Source organism: Lampetra planeri, chromosome 36 (genome assembly GCF_965212315.1).
Source record: "Lampetra planeri chromosome 36, kcLamPlan1.2.h2, whole genome shotgun sequence".
Taxonomy (NCBI): Eukaryota; Metazoa; Chordata; class Hyperoartia; order Petromyzontiformes; family Petromyzontidae; genus Lampetra; species Lampetra planeri.
The window spans coordinates 348,701-369,941 of NC_136142.1; the positions used below are offsets into that span (position 1 = coordinate 348,701).

At 52.6% G+C, this 21,241-nt stretch overlaps 1 long non-coding RNA gene across 2 annotated transcripts; it reads right to left on the reverse strand.

Moving 5' to 3' along the window:
• Nucleotides 1-776: 776 nt before the first annotated feature.
• On the reverse strand, nt 777-13,957 carry LOC144730629 (uncharacterized). Of its 2 annotated transcripts, none has more exons than XR_013587821.1 (4): nt 13,896-13,957; nt 12,651-12,843; nt 3,414-3,559; nt 777-1,826 (listed from the first exon to the last, which is right to left on the reverse strand). It is a non-coding gene; the product is annotated as an uncharacterized LOC144730629 (long non-coding RNA). The 2 variants fall into 2 exon arrangements; XR_013587822.1 differs by having other exon boundaries at nt 3,414-3,608.
• Between the last annotated feature and the right edge of the window lie 7,284 nt (nt 13,958-21,241).

Here is a 21,241-nt window from a genome sequence, read left to right on the forward strand (position 1 = left end):
TTCTTTTTAAAAGTCAAATCGTGCCCACCCTTGGTTGCCATAGTTTCTCCAGCCCGCTCATCTGCCGAGCTCATGTCTGCTGGTGATGTACTCTGCGCTAGGCCACTTCGCTTACACACCGAGCACAATCCGACGATTTGCTGCAGTCCCTCGTGCATCACTTCATTTATTTATGAAGTTGTTTATTTGTTTAGCTATTTATTTTATTTCGTTGACTGCGTCGGCAACACATCTGGAAATAGGGAAGATCTGCTCAATTGCGATTGCGCCTTTGCTCCTCAAATAAAATGTTCAGAAATATCTTGTTACGTTGCTGTGTGTGATGCCGTTCCCCCACCCCTCGTGTGCGTGCCGGCCTTCATTCGCTGCTCGCTCACAGCACTCGCCCCAGAAGTCTGTGAAGGCTATGGGGGGGGGGGGCCTTTGTCTCGTCTCTTGTACGTCGGTGCTTTCTTCGTGAAATCTCAACGTACAGGTGAAGGTGCCTCGGACTGCGACAGCACGGACGCCTGCGTCACTTCCCACCGAGGGGAATGATGTCTCCTCGTGGCCAGCACAGTCCACACGCAATGCGATTCGATCGGCATCAGCATTCAGCAGAATCTGACGGGGAGTTGGTATGGCTGAGAGTCGCTACGTGCCCGGTGGTAGGAGCCTGCGTAGCTCACGTGGATGCATGGACCAGTGCTGTGCGGGCCTTAACTTCTCAATGGGTCTGTGCATTCTCAAATCGGGTTTGTCTCACTATTTGAATAAAAGAATGATTGAAGCACGAGTCCATCATCGCGGTATTTAATTTCTGTGCAAACATTTTGCAAACCAAGGCCGTAGCCATCGAGTCAACATTGGGGGGACCAAATCTTCCAGAGTGTATGGGGGTCCCAACCCAGAAAAAATATCTAAATTTGAAAACTAATTTCCTGCCTAAAATATTAAAACATTCACTAACACATGGGATGGACTTTTTTTTATCATTTCTTGTTTCATTGCATGTAATGGTAAATATAAGGGATTCATAAAGTACAACCATAACCACAATCATATAAACAGAAATCTATGCATTGATTTATATGAAGACAAGTCCAGATATTGTGGCTAAGGTTTAGCAAATTGTTGTTTTTAATTACATAGCATAGCAATTATTTTTATAGCAATATATTGGGAAGGGGGCATTTTGAGCATATTTGAATATTGTGTCCCCCCCCATATATATTATAATTACGGCCTTGTTGCTAACTATGGGAAATAATGTTGTTCCAACGGCTGGTCGCGCATCTTTAGAGATCACGATCCCTCACAAAGTGCGATTGTGCAGTGTCTCCCACTTCATAGCACAGGACAGCTTCACATTTATGCGCCGTTCCCTAGTTTAAACAAAATCACTCAGGAAAATGTGCTACGGCATAAAAATAATAATTACTCATCCTGCAGCCAGTTCCTTTCTCGCTGTATTTGATAGAGTCAACATAAAGCGGTGAGATTTATCGAGGATCAAGCACTCTCCAATTCACTCTCCACATTTTAAAGCCACCGTGAAATCCACAGCCGTGCTTTTCTTTAGCGCCGTTGCGGAGCGCAGACCCACAATGTTACGTGGCCAACAACAAACAGTGCTATCAAAGTTGTATTCGAGAAGAGTTGCAAGACGTTTCTAAAAATCTGCAAAGTTATTCGTAGAGCTTGGGGAAAAAGAGACGATGGGAGGGAATTCCAAAGGCGAGCAGTGCGAGAGAAGACGCAGCGAGGTGACCTGCAGTGTGGTGAGCGGGTGGCTGAGCGAGTGTCTGGAGTAGTTGTGACCTGCAGTGTGGTGGTGGTGGTGAACGCTGTGGATGAGAAACAAAGAGTCGGTGTCTGGTAGACCGAGACTCCTCAACATGGGCGGAGGAATCAACTAGGTCCGCGCCGGCCGGCAAGAGTAAATAAATAAATAAAGCGTTAAATAAATAAATAAATAGAAATCGCACTCAATCGATAATCGGTCCGATTTAAAGTTTAGAGACGAAAAATCGGAAATGCCTAAGTTTACCGCGGGGCCGGGGGCGTGCCCACCTGCAAAATTTAATCTCGCCGAACCCCACGGTCCGAGAGTTACATCCCCCGCAAGGGAGCGTACGCAGACGGACGGACGGACGGACAGACAAAAAATGAATTATATAGGTTAGATTACAAATCACTCACGCAGCTGTTACATCACGTGTGCATTATACACAAAACCCGCGGTGTGCTCCATCAAATGATTTTTGTTGATGCATTTCAATGGATGAGGTATTCATTGTATACATTGACACACTATTAGAATCCATATTCTTAGGTTTTTTCGGTAAAGTCACGTAGGTAAAACATCAAAATTAATAAAAATAAAATAAAATAAAAATCACGACGTTTTGGATGCAACACAAGTCTCCGTCATCATGTGTTGCCTCCGAAACGTCGTGATTTTTATTTTATTTTATTTTTTATTAATTTTGATGTTTTACCTACGTGACTTTACCGAAAAAACCTAAGAATATGAATCCTTGCAGTCACGAAAGCTTCAAATCTAACACTATTAGAATTTTTGGGTATTTCGGTAAAGTCACGTTTCGATCGCAACACAAGCGGTCGTCATCCTGTTGCGATCGAAACGTCGTAGGTTTTTTTAATAGTTTTCTTTGAACCTATCTACGTGACTTTACCGAAAAACCCAAAGAATACGAATCCCTGCAGTCACGAAAGCTTTAAGTCAAGATTTATATACACACTGTTGAAATTTAATATGTTTATGTGTCTCAGGTCTCGTGTAGCGCTTAGCGCGCTGCGCTACGAACCTGGCCACTCGAGTTCGATTCCCACTCACGGCCGGCACCAGGGACGAATATTTGAACCGGTCCTGGGTTTCTCCTATGTCGATTCAGCCTTAAATGTGTGACTGATGCAGTGTGTAAGCATCAGCGCTGGGGATACAACGGTGGCCGAGCCTGGTGCTGACGTCCCACCCCCTCGTATGTCGTGCCAGCCTTCATAGGTGCTCGCTAACAGCACTTGTCTCAAAAGTGTGTTAAGCCTATAAGGGGGATCTTTGTCTTGTGTATGTACACTCGAATGTACATTACAGTGCTTGCTGTGTTGTGTCAATCGACACCCTAAACACCCTCGGCAAATGAGATGCTCCGTCAAGGAATTTTGCAGATGAAATATTTTAATAAAATAGTAATGCATGTTTTTGGCCGAGTGCTAAAGGGCACTTTGTGCTTATTAAAACTGTCACTCATCCCCCGCGAACGAGAGGGACACGGGGGGGGGGGGGCGGCAGCCCCGCCCCTTGTCGACGCACCCGCGGCACGCTGCCCCGCGTGCCCGTGGGAGGGGGGGGTGCACACAGCGGCCGCGCGTCGTCTGCGAGGACCCTGGGCTGGTCAACGCGAACCCACCGGGCATCTCGCCGCGTTCAGCACCGCGCGCTCTGACGCAGCGGGAGGCCACCCCGAGCGCCGCCGTCTCGCGCACGCCGCCGACGAGGACCTGAGCGACGGTGCCACCGCGGCGCGTCGTGAATCTTCGCCTCGCCCTGGGACCACTCGACGCACACGCGGACAATAGCGCCTCGTTTCTCCATGTCTCCGTCCCTCAACACACACAATCACGTTATTTTAGTGATACGCGTCACCAAATTACTTCATCTTCTTGGTTCTTTCGGTAAAGTCACGTAGAAAGTAAATAATAAAATAATACAAATAAAACATTATAAAATAAAGCTTTAAATCGAAATTCAAATTACTTCAATATCGGAAAAATGGAAAACTATTTACAATATTATTTCAACTCGTGGTGAGGTGACGTAGCCAATGTTTGCGAGTTCCACACGGCAGACTAAATAGAAATGCGAATCACATTGAGGACAACAATCCCGTCACGCCGAGTTTCGTGACTGGCACGCAGGGAGGGCAGCGTGGGCCTCAACCCACGAGCCGCTGCAGATTCACAGCTGCATCCAGCCACTTGCATTCTTATAAATGTAAGTCCCTGGGACGGCTTTTCACTGCAGAGAAGCAGCCGAGGCTCATGCGAGCAGTGAACGCGTGGAGCAGCACCCGTTCCATAGTCGTTGTTCTGCTTTACTCGATAGATTATAAAGTTAGTAAGTTGATGAACGATCCAGCACTCGCTAATTCACTCCAATCACTCGCTCGCCGGCGGTCAGTCGTCTCCTATCGCTACTGGCACGTGTCCACAGTTCACTCTGTCAAGGACTGTGTCATCTCAACCACAGCGTCAGTTTAACACGCATGCTTTCGCGACCATTAGCATCCATATTGATCGCGCTGCAGGTGACAACAACAACACTCACTTACCTACGCACCCCACACCATGCACCCCACACCCCACACCACGCATCCCACACCACGCACCCCTGCCGATTTCAAGAAATGTGTTGAACTTTGAAACATTTACTCTTATTTATTATAAATGTAAAATTGCTGCTTGTTGCTGGCCGATTGAAGTTGACCCTTTGTGCCTGCGAGCAGAAGTTGTAAGAAACGAAACAAGGATGTGGACTGTGAGGGCGCTGAGCGGACTTCCTTCCAATCAAGCACCGACAATGGGCAACGAGAAGAGGTCCACAAGCACAGCTAATCCGACAATAATGAGCGAGGGATTGCAAGCAGATTAATTTCAACAAGCCGCTTATGTTGAAGAACACTGTTCGTTTTAGAGGAGGGCTCTACGTCTGCATGTAAAACTGCTCTTCAATGGAGCTGCCATAGCGGTGGTGTAACGGTCAGCGCAGCGGACTTGCGGTCTAGGGGGGTCGCCGGTTCGACCCTATCTCCAGGCGCGGCAGCAGAAACAAGTTTCTTGAAGACGCGCGAAACTGCGAGATGCAATCCGCGCGCTGCCCGATGAAGAGAGCGGACGAGCCCGTTCACGAAAGAAAAGCAAATCGGACATTACCCACCGGCAGCTCCCAGTGGCAGGCAAATGCCCTCCTTGGGTCTCGTGACCTTTGAAGCCAGGGGCGGCGCTGACAATCCGGCGTCTGGCCTCCATATATTACGACGGAACACCGCCCGCTTTCAGCCGAGATATTTGGATGGGGGTTTATTCATAGGTTTGGTCAGATCTGGATCTGTATTTGAAGCCGCCTTGTGCCCCGAGACGGGGGTCAGTTTTGACACAGACCGGTGGAGCGGTCGCCGTTGTACCTGTGCAAAGGACTCCTCCGCCGATGCTGTAATTGATCACAGCCCAGAAGGGTGTTTGCACATGCAGCGCAAATTAAACAAGATGGTTTAGATTGCTTTGATTTACATTTTAATGCCGTTCCAATTAGGGCGGCGTGCAAGCTGCCGAAATGAAATAAAAAAAATACTCCGCTGCGGGAACAAAGCAAATTGTTTGGAAAGGCGCGCCACTGAATTTCCACTGCCATTGAAATGTGATAAAATATAACGACACCCCGGCAGTCGCGCTCACAACACGTCCGCACACATCGTTCGGTGCGTACCCCGCTGCTCAGACGCACATGTTGGTACACGATGGGAACTGCGGCATCCAGGCGACTGTTTGAAAAGGCATTGAGCAATGTGCCAGGCTAGGTGATTACTTGTGACTATCAATTACATTAATTATCATACAGTGATTGCTGTACTCCATAAAATTAAGCAATACTAACTTTTAGCGTAGCTAAATTTTTATTGGCGATGTCAGGTAATTTTATAGCGAATGAAAACCCTGGATACATTTTAAAGGCCCTCACAGACAGCGCGACCCAATCCCAGTCCCTGCGTGGGGCTCGCCAAAAGAGGCCAGCCCCGCACGGCGGCCAGCCCCACACGGTCTCACAAGCGACTATCCACAGACTCCCTCGACAGTCCCTCTTTTCACCTCAAGTGGTGATTATACGAACATTAGCTTTGTATGTTTTAATATAAAGTCTAATGATTATTTAATGCTGTGACGTCTATAAGCTACTCCCTGTGAATATTTCACGAAATACGTTTCGTTGTGTAACGCAATAAATGAGCAGACAATTGTGGAGTTGTTTATACATTTGGGAGGAAACCGGAGCAACTGGAGCACCCAGAGAAACCTCACGCGTGTGAGGGGGCAACGCTCGATCCCCCAGACGGAACAGGGGGAGAGGAGTTCACGGGAGCACTGGGACTGGGATTGAGTCGCACGCGCTGTCTGAGCGCCTTTGAAATAGAGCCCGATTTGTATCATTCGCTACAAATGTATATTACATCAGCAATACGAATTGCGTGGCAAGCCAGGCGATGGCTCCTCCTGGACGAACCACGGTGAAGGAATGCCCCACACACGTGTGGTCCACCAACCCTCGCTGCTGCCTCCAGTGTTGGATCACAGGCCACGTGCACATCCACGCCCGCACCTGAACTCCTTCACAATCCTGGAGGCACAGGCCACCTCATTCCCTTGTCGGTCCCTCCAAATCAAAAATAAAATCGCATTTGTTTGTACACATCTCAAAAGCCGCAACGCCTTCTGGGAGTGCATCATTTCACCGGCAATGGTTTTAGAACGCAAACTCGGGACCGTCTTTGTCATTCAGGGTCTCACCAGCAGTCGTGCTTTCTTGTTGCGCATATTGCTGCCACGCTGCTGAAGTTATGCACTCCCAGAAGGACGTGCGGCTGATGGGATGTGTTCAATATACCCCTTTAATGTTAGTTGGTATGTGGCGCAACGGTTGGGTGAAGAAGGAGGCGAGGTGTCTGCTCATGTTGACGACTCGCCACCAGTCACACGGTTGTTATGACGTCAGCGCGTTCTCGCACGAATCCTCACGAGGCGCTTCTAATCGCAGAAGGCACCGTCCGATCTGTCAGGAATCGGCACTCCGTGTAAACCTCATTGCCATGCGCGCCAGAGCCTTCACGTGCGCCTCCGATTAGCACGGTTGGCTACGTATGGTGCGAAAGATGGTCAACATACGAACTCCACCACGCTGCTGCTATTCCTTCACAAACTGCAACCAGCCGAGCCTCCTCTGAACTCGATCCCCTGTGCCACCCGCCACTCGGAGTTAAAACATGCGGGCCCTGTGGAGTAAAATGCATCCAAGCGACGAATTCTTCTTCAATGCCAGCCACGTGTGTATCCAGCACACAGCTGCAGCAATTGTCGCTCTCCACAAGCTCTGCAAATAAAGAGCCTCGCTGTGAAGTCCAGAAACGCGTTCGTTCTTAACTATTTCACATTGACAGAGCTGCTTGTTGCTGGCCGTTGGACGTCTGTGTTCAGTATTGGTGACAAAAGACGCCCTCGAAATCCAGATGGGACCTCTCGCAGAAGGCCATGATCGCCTGCACTGAACGTCCAACGTCCCCACCCGCCTGTCTGAGATCTTAGGCATCATTAATATAATCATCATACATGGTACTTGTATATCCAGTCGTGTACGCACATTTGTATCTCCAAAGCCCTGTAGTGGAGTTTATAAAGCGCACAGGTTTCGTATTAGAGGCGCGGTAAACCACAGACAAGGCAGCCAGAACCGGCGCCAACAAATGCCCAAGCTCTGTGATCCTACATTGGGATGTTTGACCAACGACATTCATGAGCGTTTACACACGAGGGAGGAAGCCGGAGTAACCGAAGAACCCCTGCGTGGCGTGCGGGGAGGTGAGAAGCTGCATCCACACCCCACTTGCTGTACTGCCATGACCTTGGCAGGGCAGACGGTGGCGACACTGACGCCCTGGGATGTGGAGCTGCACGCAACGTGCGTGCGGCGTGATCCACCAACCCTCCTCGTGTAGACGTGGAACACACCGACCACCGGACAGAGGGACAGAATGGAGGGTCACAACAACTGGTGAACAGAGCACGGCGTGAAAACCTCGGGCCGTTGTTGATGGCACACGGAGACGGATTTTAGAAAAATAACGAGAACAAGAGGGAGGGGGGGGGGGGGAGCCTCGTCTACGCTGGTGTTGGACATCGCCTCGCCGGGACAAACCGCACGCCCTGGGTTAGTGGCATGTCGTTTAAAACACAATGCCGCGGGGATTCTTATTGCAGCTGTTCACGGCGTGCAGGTTCATAGCCTACGGAATAACGCCGCACAGGTCGACATCGCAGTCATTGCGTGGGTTAACAGAAGACTGCCTAATGGAGTACAAGAATAGGCTGTTTCCCATTTTTTTCTGGCAACAAAACCGAAACCTTTTGACGAGGAATCATGTCTACATTTACCACAAGACTTGTGGTCAGAATGCAAACAAAAAACACTCCGATAATAAATGCATTGTCCTTGAAACTGATAGGTCCACACCAGAGACAGCTTTCTTTTGAGCCTCGTCTCAAACGGTGTTAGACCAGAGGGTGTAGTGTTTAATGCAGACATGATTGCTTGTCAAAAGGTTTCAGTTTTGTTGCCAGAAAAAATGGGAAAATCCTACAGTATTCTTATATTTTGGTACTGGCAAAGGAGGTCCCATGATAATGGAGTACAGTTTATCGCTGCCTCGGTTAGTGTCACGGATGAACGTTGTTCAGGTTAACGCCAAGGCAATTAACACCAGGCGACATGCAGGTTAACAGCCTGCGGGTTCACGGCCGCCGTGTAGGTCAACGTCACGGGGTTGAGCCACGCACGGGCCCAGTCTCACGGCGCGGGCGGCGCCTCGAACGTTGCTCGGATGCCGCTAACGAGGCCGGCTTCTGCTGTTTCCAGATAAGGGCCCCGTGAATGAGAGAGTCTGAGCAGTTGCCGGTTCCAGTAAAGAGATGCAACCGGCGCGCCTCCCTCTCCCTCCCCCCCCTCTTCGTCCCTCGCGTGCCGAGCCAGGGCCCGCTCTGTGTGCGAGCTCCCTGCGTGCTCCTTGCGGCGCGAGAAGGGACAACGAACGGGCCCCGCGCCTGCACGCGGGGAGGGCGGCAGCGGCGGCGAGTCGCAAGGCATAGAGGTGAAGCACAGCGCCCGTGGCGAGGCGACAAGGAACGAGGAGGAGGAGGGGGGGACCCCCCAACGTGCCGCGCCCGGCAGCCCGACACGCTCCCAATGCTCGTGTCGCTCGCACACAGCACCGGGACATTATTGCGAATTGGACAAACGTCCCACAGCAGCAGGGAGGCGCCACTCCCACCCATCTGCCTCGCGTGTCTCGTGACTGCCGGCACCGCTTGTACAACGCGCTCAGCCTTGTCCAGACCACCATCTAGGTGGAGTTGAACGTGTGACAGTATTTTTTATGGTGTTTCAGCTCGCACGACGCATTCTCGTTGCTCTATTGATGATCATAATTTACGAAACATGTTAATTAAGACGGGTGTGTGCAGCGTGAGTGCAGAGACACGAGAACGCGTTACTGGGAGTACACAATTTCATCAGAATTGGTTTAACACGCGCAAACTCTGGACCGGCTTCGATGTCAGGCTTGCTTGAGCCAATGGCAATGACCTGCCAGATCTTTACAATTCAATCTGGTCCAGAGTTTGTTTGCGTTCTACCAATGCTAATGAAATGATACACTACCAGAATGCAGTATGGCTGATGGGATGCGTTAATAAACATATTTTACGTGGAGGGACAGATGTGAAGGCGTATTGTTGGCTTGTTTATCGTCACTGACATTCTTCACGACGATACTCATTAAAATTATTGTACCGCCTACAAATCAGCACTGGAATTGAGGACAATTCAAGTGGTGGGACTTTGACCTTCATGTGACCCCCCCCCCTCTTTCACTCGCCCCTGAACCTGCCCTCCGCTGCAACACAGGCGTCTTGCTGAAGAGTTGCGAGGAATCCCACCGGGTCCTCTCTTATCGGTGTCACGGGCCCGATGAAGCGGAGCCACAACCGCTGTAAAATCATTTCGCTTTACAGCCGCCTCTGTGCACACAACAAGCGAGTTGCGAATGTGCGACTACTCAGCAACGACTCGACAAAAGCAATCCGATGGACAGGTGCTGTGGTTATGGTTCACACGCCATGTTGGCGACATTATAAAGACGCGCATCACAGCGCGCCCGACACCTCCAGATGACGCATTAGCACACGCAGAAAACATCAACACCCCCTCAATCACGTACGAATCTGTACCTCCACCTAAGTTTCAACCAATCGAAAGGTTCCCGGGTCAAACCGTGGGGAACAAGTCCAGAAACCCCGCGGTAAAAGCCCACCAGGCAGAGGCGGTCGGAACTATGTATTCACACCACGTGCTGAACACTAGCCCAACGGCGAAACACAACAACATTTCGCAGCCAGCAACAATCAGCACCACTCTGTTCAAACACCAAACTGCAGGTCACCGCACTTCTCTTTCTGCTTCCTCTCTTGCTCTGCTCCACTTTGGAATGTCCTTGTCCCAGCCTCCCCCCCCCCCAAACGCTTTGCTCATTCAAGTGCCGTTTATCGCTGGCCGCTTTACATTTTGGGTCTGTGCTCAGCAATTGAATTAACTTGTTTTTTTTAAGGCTTCAATCCCAATGGGGCATCACCCGTGGCACACAGTACCGAGTGCGCACTCCCCCGGCTCGGGCTCAAACACCGCTCTCGCTCGTGCCGTCCTCATCGCTTCTCCCACGCGCTCAACTCTGCCGCCAGTCTCTTGCGACTCGTGAACTCCCGCCCAGATGGCCCTGCTCTCACCTGCGACCTTTCACTCACGCAGCCAGATTTGTGTTGCAGCTCTTATCCCCCCCGCCCCCCCCCCCCGAGGGGGAACATTGCCATGCGAGGTGTGGGGGGAGGGCGCAGTGGGCGCCTCCTCCGCCAGACGCGCGCTCGTCGACTCGCACCTTGGGCACGACGGCACCAAGATGGCTCCGGCGCAGCAGCGGGATGCCGACGTCTGAGGCCTGCTGGGCACGACGAGAGCGTTCGTGTCGTGTCGCTCTTCCTCCTCCTCCGATGAAGGCGCGCAGACTCCACAGTGGGTCTCTGTGTGGTCCATCGTTGGGGTTGCATGGCGTCAATTGCACGACTGTGGCCGTGTCTTTAATTTCCCATTTACTCTCCTCGTGCACTCTCGCGCTATCCCGGGGCTGCTTTAAAATGAGATCAGCAAAGGTCCCGTGGAATTTAAAATTAAATGGATTCGTTTTGCAGGGTTCAAAATCCCATACGCTACCAAACAGCGCAATGTGTTTAGTTGTAAAATAAGCAGAGGAAGACGCTCTTAATGGAAGGCTGTCCACTCGTCATTTACCACGCAGCCTCCCCCCCCCCTCCTCATCGTCGTCAGTGGAGCCATGGGTTCCGCCTTTCCCTCGGTGGACGCGGAATAATGAGCAGCACCTCCTGCGCACAGCCCCCTCCCCCCTCCTCACCTCTTCACTTTCGTTTCCCTGGCGGAGGCAACATCCATCACGCGCCGCGCGTTTGATAGCAGCCGGCAACAAACCGCGAGAGGGACCGCGGCTACTGAAGATGAATGCAAGAAACCGCTCGATACGTAACGCAGCTGCCGCGCGAGTTTACTGCGGTGCAACAAGAAAGCGGATGCCGACGACCGCCTGTGGGTCCGCGCGCGAGCGGCGTCGCGCGCGGACGACCTCCCTCTGCTGCTGCTGCTGCTGCCCGCCACGCACGGCACCCCGCGCCCCCTCGTCACCCCGCGCCCCCTCGTCACCCCGCGCCTCCTCGTCACCCCGCGCCCCCTCGTCACCCCGCGCCGTACCCACCGCGCACGTTGCCTGGCACGAGCTTAGCGAGCGCCTCTCACGACGTCGCTGCGCAGGTGATACCCTACAGCCGTCTCTTTGATCATCGGCATCAATCATCCGGCGGAGCGTTGAGATGGAAACAGGAGCCGGGTTTTATATTCACTTCCTAATTAAATATATAAATGTGCAGTGTGTGTGTGTATATATTTATCGGGGCGAGCCGCTAACAGAAGTGATTACGAGGCCACACACCGGCGGGCAAACATCTGCGGCGCTAGGAATGTTCCGTGGCATTCTCAGTCTCGTTTTGGAAACACCAAAAACTCCCCGTTCCTGGATCTGCCCTTGAGCCATCATCTTGCTCCAGCGAGGATTGTCGGAGAAGGGGGAGAGCCACGGCGCCGAATCTCGTCTGGGCTCGCTCAGAGACTGCGGCGAGCCGACTGCTCCCCGAGTTCGCGTCCCCGGCTCCCGGCACGACGCGGTCCGTATCACAGCGCTGCCGCTACAACAAGGGGCCCGAGACGTCATTAAAGTTCATCCAGCAGCGGCTGCCACGGGCTTGTGACAGACAATTACCGAGACGCTGCGGCAGCAGCAGCAGCGGCGGCCAGGCCGCGTGTCAGCAGCGTCAGGCGCGGCCGTGACGGCACTCCCCGGGCAGGTTCGGCGCACGCGGCGGTACGAGGGGGGACGGGGGAGAGAGGCAGCGGGGGGAGTGTGAATGCACAAGTACCGATTGGAACCCACTGGTCCTGCAACAGTGCAGCAGGACATTGTCACTGCCGTTTCCCGTCTGTCTGCGGAAACGTCGTAGACTCGTAGTCGAAACTGTGTTGGCTAAGAGAGGTGTCCGTGCGGTAGATGCGTTCAAAAAAATGTAAAGGAGCGCACAAAGCGAAAACGCACAAGACGGCTGCCTGCCGACAAGTCCACGTACCACACACACAATGCCATCGCACGCACGACCGCATGTAGCAAATTTTGGGTAGAAATAGGCGAGGCACATACAAGCGAAATCGCACAAACCTGGGTCGCCACAATGCCACGAACCCCAGCCGCATGCGAGTTACACAGCGCGACCCAGCTTGATTCTCCCGCCTGAGGGAGCCTCGCATTCATTCCCCCGTCAGCCGCTCAACTCAGTCATCTGGGTTGTGCCGGGAGGCGTGTTCCACGTCAAAGCGAGCGATGACGATGATGATGGTGGTAAGGTCTGGTTCTGTGAAGGTAACAAAGACTTAATTAGCCCGGTCATCTCCTGATCACGGTATGGTAGTGCAGGAAGTGGATTAATAAATATCGATACGGGGACAGGTTTACCATCATCCCACGCCTGAGTTTTCTCCCGGTACTCCGATTTCCTTCCACATGTACAAACGCTCATTCATAGTTGACCGGTTGAACAAAACATTTGGCGCATGTCCCGGCTACCTTCGCGCTTGCTTGTGGTGTCCCGCGCCTCCGTGCGAAATCTGTGCGAGTTACAAATCTCCGAGAGCTGAGAGCAGTGCCGGCCCGAGCCTCTTGGGGGCCCTAAGCAGAATTTGATTTGGGGGCCCCCCTCCCACCATCATTTATTCATTCATTCATTAATTCATTTATATCACTTGTTTAAGTTATTTAATTGTAAAAAAAAAACGATTCGGGGGCCCCCTGGTGGCCAGGGGGCCCCAAGCAGCCGCTTAGTTCGCTTATGCCTCGGGCCGGCCCTGGCTGAGAGGGGATCTCCTGGCCTCTCTCCTCTCTTGTGGACCGGACATCATCACTCGGCCTGCCGCCCCCGCTGCTCAATCACGGCTGCGCTTTATTGCCTGTTTATCCACGGGGGGGGGGGGGGGTCACGGCCGGAGCTCAGGCCCCTACTGCCTCTCGGTGAATGAACCTCCCGGTTCACGCCGTCCCCCTTTATCCGTCACACTCTGCCCCGTGTGCGCTCCATCCACATAGCTCCTTCCGTTAACCCCGGCACCCTTCCAGAGCGATATTCGATCTATAACCCACTTAGGAAGCTGTTATTTAGCTCTGTTTCATCTCCGCTAACCTTCAACTGCCTATTTGGTGACATTTTTCTTCCGCACGTGGGAGCCACGAGCACATCGGCGCGCTGCCTCCCCGCGCCGCGCGCCTTCAGGGCCACGCGGCTCGGCGCTCGGAGGGCGCCTTGCCAGCCCCGTGGGGCCAATTCCGCGACAGGGCTGTGCGGCGTTTTTATTGCGCACTGTATAATCCACAGGCTCACCATGTCGTCATCATCATCATAAGGCCACTTACCGTCATCATCGCCATCTGCAGCAGTAACTGCGCGACACAGACACAGCGCTCTGTGTTTCCACTGCCCATTTATACCGCGGCAGCAGCAGCAGCTGAGCCAATTACCCATGCACACCCTGGGTAACGAATGTGCTCTCCCACCAATCAGGTGATTAGCATTGTCATTACTTAATCATCGCCCAGCCCGGTTGGACATGCACCTGTGTGTTGCCAATCAGCCGAGCCCATCCGAGGCTGCGAGCCACGGCAGATCGGCGCCTGTCGCTTGCCGAGCGATGGAACGCGGCTCGGCTGTCCGGCCGGCACCACGTGACACACGTGCCACGGTGGGGGGCGATGTGGATCCAAGGATGGAGGCGATGTGGGCGACGATGCCCGCGCCCTCGCTTGAAACCCCGACCATTGTTGTGTTGTGGATATTTACCGGGGAGAATACATTGGGTGGGTTGTGCTTTGGCATTAATGTAGGAGGCCCTCTTGAAATGCTTGACATTTCGGGACCACCGCCTCCCCTTGGTAATTGTCTCTGTCTGCCTCTGCCCACCCTGTTACACAGCAATAAACACAGACGCGCGCACACGTCGTCACGAGCTCACGCGTTATCTCGAGCTCACGTCTCTGTCAACCGCCCTTCCCCTTCTTCTTCAGAGCAGAGCGCGAGGCACTTCCACTGCGACGTGAACGCCCGCGTCTCTCAGCCGACGCACGAACGCACGCGGAGTCTGCGAGACACCGCGGGCCAATTTGCACGCCCCGATTCAGAGTCGCCAATAACCCCACTTCACGTGCGCACGTGGGACCACAGGGGCCCTGTGGTCCCACGGTTCGCGTTCTCCGCACTCCAGTCCCACGGGGAGTACGAGCGGGGGTCGCGGGGCCTCTAGAAATAGCCCCGAAACCGGCGAGCCCATTTCCCAGAGAGCCTCTCATCCCCCGTAGGAGGGTAGTTTGTCAGAGAGCCTCTCATCCCCAGTAGGAGACTGTTTGTCGGAGAGCCTCTCATCTCCAGTAGGATACCTGTTTGTCAGAGAGCCTCTCATCCCCAGTAGGAGGCCTGTTTGTCAGAGAGCCTCTCATCCCCAGTAGGAGACTGGTTGTCGGAGAGCCTCTCATCTCCAGTAGGAGACCTGTTTGTCAGAGAGCCTCTCATCTCCAGTAGGAGACTGTTTGTCGGAGAGCCTTTCATCTCCAGTAGGAGACCTGTTTGTCGGAGAGCTTCTCATCTCCAGTAGGAGGCCTGTTTGTCAGAGAGCCTCTCATCCCCAGTAGGAGACCTGTTTGTCAGAGAGCCTCTCATCTCCAGTAGGAGACCTGTTTGTCAGAGAGCCTCTCATCCCCAGAAGGAGGCCTGTTTGTCAGAGAGCCTCTCATCCCCAGTAGGAGGCCTGTTTGTCAGAGAGCCTCTCATCTCCAGTAGGAGACCTGTTTGTCAGAGAGCCTCTCATCCCCAGTAGGAGGCCTGTTTGTCAGAGAGCCTCTCATCCCCAGTAGGAGACCTGTTTGTCAGAGAGCCTCTCATCTCCAGCAGGAGACTGTTTGTCGGAGAGCCTCTCATCTCCAGTAGGATACCTGTTTGTCAGAGAGCCTCTCATCCCCAGTAGGGGACCTGTTTGTCAGAGAGCCTCTCATCCCCAGTAGGAGACCTGTTTGTCAGAGAGCCTCTCATCTCCAGTAGGAGACCTGTTTGTCACAGAGCCTCTCATCCCCAGTAGGGGATCTGTTTGTCAGAGAGCCTCTCATCCCCAGTAGGGGACCTGTTTGTCAGAGAGCCTCTCATCCCCAGTAGGGGATCTGTTTGTCAGAGAGCCTCTCATCCCCAGTAGGAGACCTGTTTGTCAGAGAGCCTCTCATCTCCAGTAGGAGACCTGTTTGTCACAGAGCCTCTCGTCCCCAGTAGGGGACCTGTTTGTCAGAGAGCCTCTCGTCCCCAGTAGGAGACCTGTTTGTCAGAGAGCCTCTCATCCCCAGTAGGGGATCTGTTTGTCACAGAGCCTCTCATCCCCAGTAGGAGACCTGTTTGTCAGAGAGCCTCTCATCCCCAGTAGGGGATCTGTTTGTCAGAGAGCCTCTCATCCCCAGCAGGAGGCCTGTTTGTCAGAGAGCCTCTCATCCCCAGCAGGAGGCCTGTTTGTCAGAGAGCCTCTCATCCCCAGTAGGGGATATGTTTGTCAGAGAGCCTCTCATCCCCAGTAGGAGGTCTGTTTGTCAGAGAGCCTCTCATCCCCAGTAGGAGACCTGTTTGTCAGAGAGCCTCTCGTCCCCAGTAGGAGACCTGTTTGTCAGAGAGCCTCTCGTCCCCAGTAGGAGACCTGTTTGTCAGAGAGGCTCTCATCCCCAGTAGGAGACCTGTTTGTCAGAGAGCCTCTCATCCCCAGTAGGAGACCTGTTTGTCAGAGAGCCTCTCATCCCCAGTAGGAGGCCTGTTTGTCAGATAGCCTCTCATCCCCAGTAGGAGACCTGTTTGTCAGAGAGCCTCTCATCCCCAGTAGGGGATCTGTTTGTCAGAGAGCCTCTCATCCCCAGTATTGTTTACGTGGAGGGACAGATATGTGCAGGAGGCGACTTGTCTGCTCGATCATTTTAGGCAACATCATAGGATCTCCATTGATGTTGGCGAATATCCCAGTTCGTGTTTCCTTACACTGCCTCCAAGGGCGACATCTTCAGAATGCTGCTGCTCGAGTGGAGACTCAATGGTCGGCAAAGCCTCGACAGCAATTCTAAACCCCGCTACAATACAACCACGAGAGCCCCCATCACAGCAGCACCACGCGTCGCGCGGGCCGAACACGAATGGAAGAAGCAGCAACAGCAGCAAAGGCAGCAACAGCACGCGACAGAGCGCGACAGCACGCGACAGAGCGCTGCTGCTGCTGTTGCTGCTGCTCACAGGCAGCGGGAGGAAGGCACCACCCCCGTTCGCGTGGCTGGCGTGCGTGTCATGTGACCGCTGCATCCCACACGCGATGCTGTCAACCAGCTCGACGGAGCTGAACGTGTGGAGCTGTCATTGTTCACAGGGCACCATCTCAAAGAGATTAGAAAACGTGGCCGACCCATCATAAGATCAATTAGGCCGCCCTCGTACGACGGATCCGCGAGGCTGCTCCCTGTGGTGAGATAAATAAACGGATCAACGTGTCCATTGCTGTGGTTGCCAGCCTTCCGGCTCTGCCAGGATATTGTTGGAAGTTCTTCTCACCGGCTATTTACCGTGATGCGAGTGTCGCAGACGCTAACGAGCGACGGGCCCCCACCAGGAAGTCTACCGCGGGCCTCCCGGAGCCTCCAGAACAGCCTCAGCAAATGCTCGACGCGTTGCTCTGAACGCACTCGTCAATACAGCATACACAGCTTACAGGGCCGACTGTGAAACATATGGTAATGTCTTTTACTAAAAAATTGACTCAATGAATTCATTTCAGAAATAAAATTAACTGGAAACTCATTTCCACGCTGTGTAATTTATGACACTCGCTGCGCGGAGCTCCTGCGCAAGGCGGGCGGGTGATTTGCATTTTACGCGCCGCGGCGCTCGCGTGACTCTCCGACGCTGTTGTGATAGCAACTCCCACTTTGCTAAAGCGACCAAGCGCAGAGGAACTTGTGAATTGTGCACGAGTCAGCCAGGTCACGGCAGACACGCCGCACGGCTGTATAATTAGGAAGCAAAATAAATATAAAACGAAGAGGCGTGGATGCGAACGCCGGCCGCAAATGGTGCGATTGTTCCTTGCGAGGAGTGGGCTCTGATCGGCTCCTACGGCCGTGCGTGCGCCCGGCATTCGTACCGCACAAAAAAAACCCCTACAACGTAGGTCACCGCTATCTGTTCTCGCCACGTGCCTCGCAGCACAAAGACGGCGGCCTCTGAAAGAGAAAAACGTTTCCGTGGCAATTCCACGAGCCCGGGGGAAAAATGATTTTGCCTCCACAATTGCGTTTAATGAAAAATGGCAGTGTGCATGCCTGGAGTGACTCGCAGGGAAATTGCGACGTTCTATTCCATCACAGCGCACATCTTAAACGACTGTTACCGTCACGGCGCAGGAATGCAAATGTGAAAAACAGCTCGACAACATCACGTGGTGGACAACATTCTAGACACTCGCAAGCCACTGACAGCACGTGCGCCGCAGTGCACAGCCGCTGTGAACCAAACCGTCCCTGCGGTCCGGGTTCACCGCCTGCTTCTCTCTGCGAGCACATCGCAGCATTGTAGGAACCGTTCTGGGCGGTTCCGGGAAACACGCGTGGGCGTTGTGAGAAGGTGCCAGGTCGTACACTGACACGTTGTGACCGCAGGGCATTGCACGAGGCGAAGTAAGTGAAGGCAGTCGTCTTCGTGCAGGGTGCAGGCCGCTCTCCCGACGGTCGGCTCAGCAGGGAGAGCACCAGGCCCACCCGCAGACTCAGACGTGGCCTCAACACGGACTCAAACCCAGCCCCAATGCTCACGGCCGGGCTCTTTACCACACGCTGCACAGTGAAGCGAAGCTAAGACTGTGAGATTGGAAATGCAGTACAGCAAGTATGTTTGTGCAGACACTTGGGTGCAGACACTTGGTGAATGTGGTTTCATCTCACGTAATCGTCAACGTCACGACTAAAACACATTTCACGCCGAGATCACGAAGGCGCTGTATTTTATTTATTTCATTTTATTAAAACCCCTTACAACACGCGAGTGATTAAGCACCCCAGTGCAGGCGTCATCGAAAAATACTGTGAATGATTATTGTGAATAAATACTGTTGAATGAATATTTTTAAAATAACTGTGAATGAATACTGTGAATAAATTTTGTGAATTCATACTGTGAATATGTATTGTGAACGCATAAATGTAAATGCGCATTGTGAATGCATGCTGTGAATCGATGTTTTGCTTAATGATTGTGAATGAATTACCTGAATTAAAAATGTGAATGAATATTGTGAATTAATTCTGTGAATGAACACTTTGCATGCCATTGTCGCGACTCAGGCAGCTGCCCCGCTGCTCGCGGCACGGCGCGAGCAGCGCCACTGGACTCGCAGTGCAAAGGTCACCGCTCGATTCCACCTCCCCGCGCGGCAAGTCTTAACAACGGGCCCAGTCTCTCAAACCCTGCCCACAGCCGACAGTGTGGATGGGTCCTCCTCAATGAAGTCGACCATCGGTGGGGTAAAGTGTGGGTTCTCATGGAAGCGCAGACCAAATACACTCTGCAGGTCCTGCTGGTGGAGGCCCTCATTCCAGCAGTGGCCTCGTCACGAAACAAAAATAGAATCCTGATGAGAGTCGTCCCGCGTCTCGTTGTGGCCAGGCGCGCTCACAGGGCCGCTGCCGGCACAGTGGAGGGGACTTTTGCTCTCAGCGCTGACTGCGACAACACAGACGGCGTGAAGAAGGGTCCGGTTAGTTTAACAAGCTGTTGGCGTTTTAAGCACAGGGAAGAGTTCGTTTTAATCAAACGCTTTGATTTAAGTGCAGGCTCTCACAAACATCAAGAGAAACATTTTTAATTACATTTCTCTTTGGTCGGGGACAATTTATAGCAATTATGATAATCGCGAGTTTTGTTTTGTTTACGGGATTTTATTTGTTGATAAAAGCTGCAGAGGCAAGGAAGCTGCACGACTGAAGCCTTGTGGCTGCGAAGTTTCAATGCCCCCCGAGGATGGGTAATCACGGACAAACAAAGCAGCACACAAATCATTAGGAACAACATTGCATCGCGGCTTGCAAAGGGGGCCCCACACCGTATTCAATTTGTATGTGGAGATTAATGGAAGATAATGATAATGGCCACTGCGTAACTGAGTGCACTAAAAACACCGCTATTGAAACATAATGTTCAACGGGTGTTTAAGAACGCTCTTAAGAGTCCATTTCTACGAGTAGCTCATGCTGCTGCTCTCTGCCCTCCAGGGACTCAGTCAATTGGCTCAACAATCTTTATCCGAGCTGTCACGAGACGGCTGTGTTACCCGTCTGGCTAAGGAGGGATCGCATAACCTTGGTTGTGTTTTCCGTGCCAAAGCCTCTTGAACTCCGAGCAGTTATCGCTGCTGTCGTACACAGCAGCAAGTTCGGCCTCAGCTGGAATCCTGCTGCTGCTGCTGCGTCGGATAGAGTTCAGAGTTCAGGGTGACCCGGCACTTACTGGATCGCTGCATGCAGTCGCTCACTCACTGATGGTCAGTCGCCTTCTTGTCGCTACTACCGTGGCTACTGTGCCAGTGAACGTCATTCTTAAAGTTACTTTCCATTTTACCAGGTAAGGACCACTGAGCCATATAGCTCTTTTTCAGAAGCGACCTGGCCACAAATAATAGCTCAACGAAGTGGATTATCACGTGGGAATGTATAGCAGCCAAATACTCTGAACGCGTGTTTCTAAATGTGGAGGGGAAAACCGGAGGACCCGAAGAAAAATCAACGCGACCAACGCGAGAGAGACATTAAAACTCCAAATATACAGCAGGCGTCAGGGTTGGGATTGAACCCACGGCCTTCTTCATCCTAGGCGAGGAGATGTATCGTCATCCATACGGTTCAACCACCACACTGCAGGTCACAATAAGACACTCACTCATCATTCACCAATTCCGTCACCCACTCACCGCACTGCAGATCGCCTCACTTCTCTTTCTGCCTCTTCCCTCGCACTGATCCAGTTTGCAATTCTTTCCTATTTTCTATTTCCAAGCTGTTCACAATAACCTTGCTTAATTCAAGAAACACGTTAACGCTTATAAATTACTGATAGTGCTCTTTTTTGCCGGCTCTTCGACATTTTGGGCCTGTAATCAAGTTTAAACTCGGGGTCAGGCGGGCACCTGGCACACGGAGTGATGACTGAGCGCGGAGTCAGCCAGCCCCCAGACGATGTCAACAACGAGACCGCGAGCGAGCGCCGCCGATGGCACCGTCTGATCACCGAAGACAACGGCGCTCCAAGCGATAGCATTAATCCGTGAAATATCACGCATCATCCCTCCATATGTCATAGACTCATATTCTTAGGTTTTTTTCGGTAAAGTCACGTAGGTAAAACATCAAAATTAATGAAAATAAAATAAAATAAAAACAAAAATCACGACGTTTCGGAGGCAACACATTCGATCACGCCAGCGATGCAAATCAGCCACAGACAGCGGTGGCCCGAGCGCAGCTACCGCACGCCTGGGATGATGGGATGATGGGATGATGGCACGGAGCGAACTTGTCTCGCGAGAAGCTCGCCCGGCTCTGCGGCTCCGCAGTTATTGGCATGCGGTAAGGACACCGTGGGCTTCCCGCGCGGCTCGGGTGAAGATGCCTCTGAGATCACAGTCACGACGTGCCCCGCCGCCAGATTT